Here is a 7,424-nt window from a genome sequence, read left to right on the forward strand (position 1 = left end):
GCGGCTCGTTGAGCGGCTCACCGAGCGGCTTGCCAAGCGGGCTTGCTGAAAGGTTCCATCCCGGCGAGTTTAGTTGGCACGCTTCCGGCAGCGGACGACTTTACCCGCCTCCTAGCCAGTTTCCCGGCCCCCACGCGGCTCACCTTCTCAGCGGTGGCCGTTAAACACGGGGTGGAGCACCATATACCCACGGTCGGGCCGCCGGTCTACGCCCGGGCACGCCGACTCGAACCCACGAAGCTCGCCGTGGCGAAGGCGGAGTTCGCCACGCTGGAACGGCTGGGTATCGTGCGGCGCTCAAACAGCGCTTGGGCCTCTCCGCTGCACATTGTGCCGAAGCCCGGCGGAGGATGGCGGCCTTGCGGTGACTACCGCCGGCTCAATGATGCCACCACCCCCGACCGCTACCCGGTCCCGCATATCCAGGACTTTTCCGCCCGGTTGGCAAACACGACCGTGTTTTCCAAGGTGGACCTCATCCGCGGCTACCACCAGGTCCCCGTACAACCGGGCGATTTCCCGAAGACGGCCGTCATCACCCCTTTCGGCCTCTTCAAGTTCCTGCGAATGCCTTTCGGGTTGAAGAATGCGGCCCAGACGTTCCAACGGCTTATGGACAGCGTCTTGCGCGACTTACCTTTCCTCTATGTCTACCTGGCCAACATCCTAGTCGCGAGCGCGTCCCGGGAGGAGCACCTGCTCCACCTCCGCACGCTTTTCGAACGCCTGGGCCAGCATGGCCTAATCATCAACCCCGCAAAGTGCCGTTTCGGCATCGCCACCATCGACACTCTTGGGGCACCGCATCACCAGGCACGGGGCCGTCCCTTTACCGGCCAAGGTAGAGGCGGTCAAGGATTTCCCACGACCCCGCATGATCAAGGGGCTCCAGGAGTTCCTAGGCATGGTAAACGTTTACCACCGCTTCGTGCCCCACGTCGCCCAGGTCCTCCGCCCCCTGCACGAGGCCCTCCGGGGCAAGCCGGGCAAAGGTGACATCGCCTGGTCGGAGCCGATGGCCGCGGCGTTTGTGGGTGCAAAGATGGCCCTGGCCAACGCCACCATGCTGGCGCACCCAGCGCCCGATCACCCTCATCACCGACGCGTCGAACTACGCGGTGGGCGTGGTGCACGAGCAGTGGGTGCGGGTGCTTGGCAGCCGCTGGCGTTTTTTAGCCGGCAGCTTCGCCTGCACGAACGCCGCGACAGCACCTTCGACCGCGAGCTGCTCGGGCTCCACCTGGCGGTCCGACACTTCCGCCATCTGCTGGAGGGCCGCCCGTTCACGGCTTTCGTCGACCACAAGCCCCTTGTGTTCACGATGGCCAAGGTCGCCGAGCCATGGTCGGCACGGCAGCAGCGTCACCTCTCTGCGTGTCCGAGTATACGACGGACATCCGTCACGTGGCGGGTAAAGACAACCCGGTGGCGGATTGCCTTTCCCGGTCCGTCGCGCACGCGGTCCACCTTGGGATCGACTATGCCCGGATGGCGGAGGACCAGACCGCCGACCCCGGCGTCCAGGCCTTGCGGACCGCTGTCACGGGCCTCCGCGTCACCGAGGTGCCGTTCGACGCCGCGGGCGCGGCCCTCCTGTGCAACGTCTCCCTCGGCCGGCCTCGCCCCATCGTGCCCGCTGGTTGGCAGCGCCCACTGTTCGACGCCATCCACGGCCTGTCCCACCCGGGCACGAAGGCCTCCCAGAAGCTCGTCGCGGCGAAGTTCGTCTGGCATGGCCTCAGGAAGGACGTCCGCGACTGGGCCAGGACGTGCCTCGCGTGCCAGCGTGCAAAGGTCCACAGCCACACCCAGGCCCCGTTGGCCGCATTTGCGGTGCCCGAGCGTCGGTTCGACCACGTGCACGTCGACTTGGTGGGACCTCTGCCCCCCTCGTGGGGGTTCACCCACCTCCTCACCATGGTGGACCGCACCACACGGTGGCCGGAGGCCGTCCCATTGGCGGCGACGTCTGCGGCTGATGTGGCGCAGGCCTTCATCGCCCCTTGGGTTGCCCGGTTCGGTGCCCCCCTCGGACATCTCGTCCGACCGCGGCCCCCAGTTCACCTCGGAGCTCTGGGGCATGGTGGCGCAAGGGCTCGGCGTAAAACTACACTGCACCACGGCCTACCACCCCCAGGCCAATGGCATGTGCAAGCGCTTTCATCGCTCGATGAAGGCCGCGCTCCGGGCCAGCCTCCGCGACGGCAGCTGGGCCGACAGGCTCCCCTGGGTCCTGCTGGGCCTCAGGACGTCGCCCAAGGACGACCTGCGCGCTTCCTCGGCGGAGCTGGTCTTCGGGCAACCACTGCGGTACCGGGCGAATTTATCCCCGACTCCACGGTCCGCGGCGCAACAGCGCTCCACTCTGCAGGAGACCGCCCGGAGGTTCGCCCCAGTGCCGACGGCACACCACGGTTGCCCGTCTTCCCACGTCGCCCCGGAGCTTCGCACGGCGGAGTACGTCTTCGTCCAGCACGACGCCCACTGGGCACCGCTGCGGCCCCCGTACGACGGGCCCTTCCGCGTGCTGGAAACCGGGGACAAATATTTCACCGTCGACATCGGCGGTGCCCCGGATCGTATCTCCGTGGGCCGCCTCAAGCCGGCCCACCTCGATCTCGACCACCCCCCGCAAGCAGCTCTGCCTCCGCGTCGAGGCCGCCCCCCGGCGGTCGGACCCCCTGCACCCCCTAGCCCCGCCACCCCCCAGTCCTGCACGCATCGCCAGGGGGCGTTTCGGCTGGGTCATCCGGCTTCCCCGCAAACTCACCCTTCAGGTGCGCGGGAATTCTGGGGGGGCACGTGTGGCGGGCATAAGGGACAATAATTCCGCGCACTAGTGGGTGGCGCGAGCATCCAGGCGGGGAACGAAAACGCATGCCCCGCCTTTCGACCGATCGGCCATGCCCGGGGGCAAGGCGTGGCCTCGGGACATATATGCGGGCTCCAAGCTCGAGCCCGCCCAGTGCTGAAGTGCGAGCTCTTAATAAAGACTCTGTTTGTACCAACGCGTTGTGGCCTACCTCTCTGGCAATCGAGTCGTGTGTGCACAGCACCACAGGGTAAAGGTTTATGTAATAGTGTGTGGTCAAAGGTCAAAAGTGTTGCTTGTTGGTACTTGGTCGACATGTACTATGCTGTCCACCAAAGTCACGGACAACATCAGTGCAAAACAAGCCGCTGCTGCCTTTTACAAGTCTCAAACAGCCTTCGAAATATTTTTAATCTTCGAAGTTGTCAACAGTGTCGCTCACTCTGGCTGCACCATGTACTCCTTCGCTGCTAGATCTAAAAAAGAAATCAAGATTAAAAACGACAAGGGCTATGTGTAATTGTACTTTAAACCCATCTTTTGTTTCTGCTTCAATGACCAAACAATTCTACAAACTTCTCTCTGAGTGAAACACCCCTGTCTTCACCTCATGTTTATTCGAGACCGTCCTTACAGACACGATAATTCCCCTTGTTAATTGGATGGGTTAATTCTCCCAGACTTTCAATGGGTTAATTTCCCCAGAATTGGTGTATTTGTATATGACAATTGCAATACCCCATCCCACCAAGAGCGGCGGTATGCCACACATATTGTTGTATATGATGGTCTCGACTCGAGAAGCACAGACAGACTGAGCCGGACGTCTGATAAAGGCCTCCGCATATACTACATGACTTGTTCAATGATGCATGAATGCTAATGAGGCCTTTCACACATGTACAGGGGTCGATTTCAATGACTCACTTCTGCCAGACAGGCACTTTTAATCTGCCGTTGCTTTGGAGAGATGTGCAAGTCAAATAGTCTTTTAAATCATCATTTTCAGCATTTAAACGAAAGCCTGGCAATTGAAAAGCGATTTTTTTTTTTTGTATACAAGATCGAGGCTCGTGAAAGAGCTAACATTAACCACACAAAAAATCAAACAGACACATAAAACATTTAATATGATGTGGAGATTTTGGGTTTTCAGGGACTTGTCAGTCTTTTAAGTCCTCTGGGTCATTTGGGGTCTTTGGGGTATGTTGGGTCTTCATGGTATTTAAGGGTCTTTGGGGTATTTTGGGTCTTTGGAGTATTTCGGTCTTCGGGGTCTTTTGGGTGTTTAACAGTCTTCAGGTATTTTTGGGTCTTCGGGGAATTTAAGGGTCTTTGGGGTATTTTGGGCCATTGGGGTGTTTATGGGTGTTCAGGGTCTTTGAGGGTCTTTGGGGTCTTTGGAGTCTTCGTGGACTTTTGGGTCTTTAAGGATCTTGGGGCCTTTTGGGGTTTTTGGGTCTTTGGAATATTTTGTGTATTTTGGGTCTTTAACATTCTTCAGTGTTTTCGGGGTCTACAGGGTATTTTTGGTGTTTGGGGCCCATTGGGTCTTCAGGGTCTTCTGTGTCATTGGGGTATTTTGGGTCTTTTGGAGTCCTTGGGGTTTTTCGGTCCTCTGGGTCATTTGGGTTCCTCAGGATTGTTTGGGTCTTTTGGATCATCGGGGTCTTTTGGGTTACAGGGTATTTTGGGTCTTCTGGGTATTTTGGGTCCATCGGGTCTTCAGGGTCTTTTCAGTCTTTGGGGTCGTCTTTGTCTTTTGTGTTTTTAATAGCCTACAGGGTATTTTGGGTGTTTGTGGTCCAATGGGTCTTCTGGATCCTTGGGGTCTTTTGGGTCCTCAGTTTTTTTAGTCTTTTAACCGGTTGACACACAGTCGTGTTCAAAGATTGCCCCTAAAACCCCCCCACTGAAATCCCTCCGAAAGCACTACTCAAAGCCTTATAAACCGAGCCTTCTGGAGGGACACACACACACACACACACACACACACACACACACACACACACACACACACACACACACACACACACACACACACACACACACACATATTGTGTTTTATATGGTAGATCATTGCCTGATGGAGGGGATACAAGAACAAAACAGAGCAGAAGATGAAATGGAATCGGCCAATCACGTGAATCATGTGAAACTCTCATGAGTTCAGGGCAAAGGTTGAAGGACACAGATAAGTCCAAATTCAACAGCAGCATCAGATAATGTGTTTGAACTTTGTCTTGCTTGCGAGTCACATGAAGAAAGCATCCATTCCAAACGTTCTGCTTGAGCGGGGGCTATATATACCTCCCAAGACCGAAAATACATGTTATTGTGGATCACAACGGTGAGTGGAGAGCATCATGTCCGGCAGAGCGAATGTCCCACTTCCCTCGGGGTACACCATAAGACCGTACAGAGATGAAGACCATCATGATGCACGGGAACTCTTTCGTGAGGGAATGGGCTCCTTGTACTGGACGGGTTTCAAGACCTCCATCCGAACTCTCCACATCATCGTGATTATAATCATCTCTTTTGCTCTACCTTGCCTCATGTTGTCTTCATTCACAGCTGGAATGCTGTCTTCACAGTCACAGTCTTCATTCACACTTTCTATTTCGTCTCTTCTGCTGATAACTTACTGGACTTCATAGCAAACCTATAATTCATATTTCAATGATGCATTGGCAACGGACATGAGCGACATCCGAGGAAGTTATGTGTCCCCTCGTGGAGCTTGGTTCTGGGTGGCCGAGGCAAATGGTCAACTTGTTGGTATCGTCGCGATTAGACAACGGTCTGATCGTCCCTCGGTTTGCCAGCTTCTGCGCATGAACGTGCATCGGATGCATCGACGTCGCGGAATCGCCTCCGCTCTCCTCGATGTGGCTCTGCAGGAAGCAAAGGAATTCGGATATCGCGTATGTTTGCTGTACACGACTGTTTATCAACCTGAAGCACAACAACTCTACATGAGAAAAGGCTTCAAGTTGATGGAAAACTAAAATCAGATGCTGTTCCATTGTTCACTCAATTTTCATCAATTTAGTTGTTTTACAAATGGAGAAGGAAATCGGTGACTAAAGTTGGAGACTTTTCAATATTTTTTTTTCACTTATACATTCTTGATTCCAATCACAGTGTGGAACTTTGTGATGACACCGATCTCTTCAATCTACTTTTTGAATTCTAATCTTTCCTTTAACTGCCAAAGCATGGCAGCAAGTGTACTCCAACCAAATGTCTATGTGCCCACACTCCCCTCTCCCAACCCCAGCAAATGTACTCCAACCAAATGTCTATGTGCCCACACTCCCCTCTCCCAACCCCAGCAAATGTACTCCAACCAAATGTCTATGTGCCCACACTCCCCTCTCCCAACCCCAGCAAATGTACTCCAACCAAATGTCTATGTGCCCACACTCCCCTCTCCCAACCCCAGCAAGTGTACTCCAACCAAATGTCGATGTGCCCACACTCCCCACTCCCAACCCCAGCAAATGTACTCCAACCAAATGTCTATGTGCCCACACTCCCCTCTCCAATATGTATATATTTTGTATATTGGGAGAGGGGAGTGTATACATATAATATGTATATATACCCTAGCTGAGGTACCCGGCTTAGCCCGGGTTGAATAAGAATAAGACAAATATATGATGAAAAGAACATGTATATTTTAGAGCAATATCACAGTACATTTCCTACATGACGTTTTGTCAATTGTCAATTTCTCAAAACCTCTTGTATACAACATTTCTGGTTTTCTTACTTGGTGCCAAGTCATAAAGATTGCTTGGTTTTCCAACCCTCGAGCAGCCGAGCAGCCCACGTACAGCTGGCCATGGAAGTACCCGGCATTGCCGGGCGGGGGAAGGGATGGGAGGGGAGGGGGAAGGGGAGGGGAGGGGAGAGAGGGGGGAGGGGGAGGAGGAGAGGAGAGAAGAGGGGGGGATGGGGAGGGGGAGGGGGAGGGGAGAAGGGGAGGGGGTAGGGTGGAGGGGAGGGGGTAGGGTGGAGGGGAGGGGGTAGGGGTGAGGGAGGGGAGGGGGTAGGGTGGAGGGGAGGGGGTAGGGTGGAGGGGGGAGGGGAGGAGGTAGGGGGAAAGGGAGAGGCATGGGGGGAAGGGAGGGTGAGGGATGGGGAGCGGGAGGGATGGGAGGGGAGGGGGAGAGGGAGGGATGGGAGGGGGAGGGGAAGGGAGGGGGAGGGATGGGGAGAGGGAAGGATGGGAGGGGGAGGGGGAGAGGGAGGGATGGTAGGGGGAGGGGGGAGGGGAGGTGGAGGGGAGGGGAGAAGGGGAGGGGGGTAGGGTGGAGGGGAGGAGGTAGGGGGGAAAGGGAGGGGGAGGGAAGGGGAGGGGGTAGGGTTAGGGGAGAGGGTAGGGGGGAGGGGAGGGGAGGGGGAGGGGGTAGGGGGAAGGGGAGAAGGGGAGGGGGTAGGGTGGAGGGGAGAAGGGGAGGGTAGGGTGGAGGGGGAGGGGGAGGGGGAGGGGGAGAGAGAGGGGAGGGTTAAGGGGGAGGGGGAGGGGAGGGGGTAGTGGGGAAAGGGAGGGGCATGGGGGGAAGGGAGGGGGAGGGGAGAGGAGGGGGAGGGGGGAGGGGAG

Source organism: Myxine glutinosa, chromosome 9 (assembly GCF_964187855.1).
Source record: "Myxine glutinosa chromosome 9, kmMyxGlut1.1, whole genome shotgun sequence".
NCBI lineage: Eukaryota > Metazoa > Chordata > Myxini > Myxiniformes > Myxinidae > Myxine > Myxine glutinosa.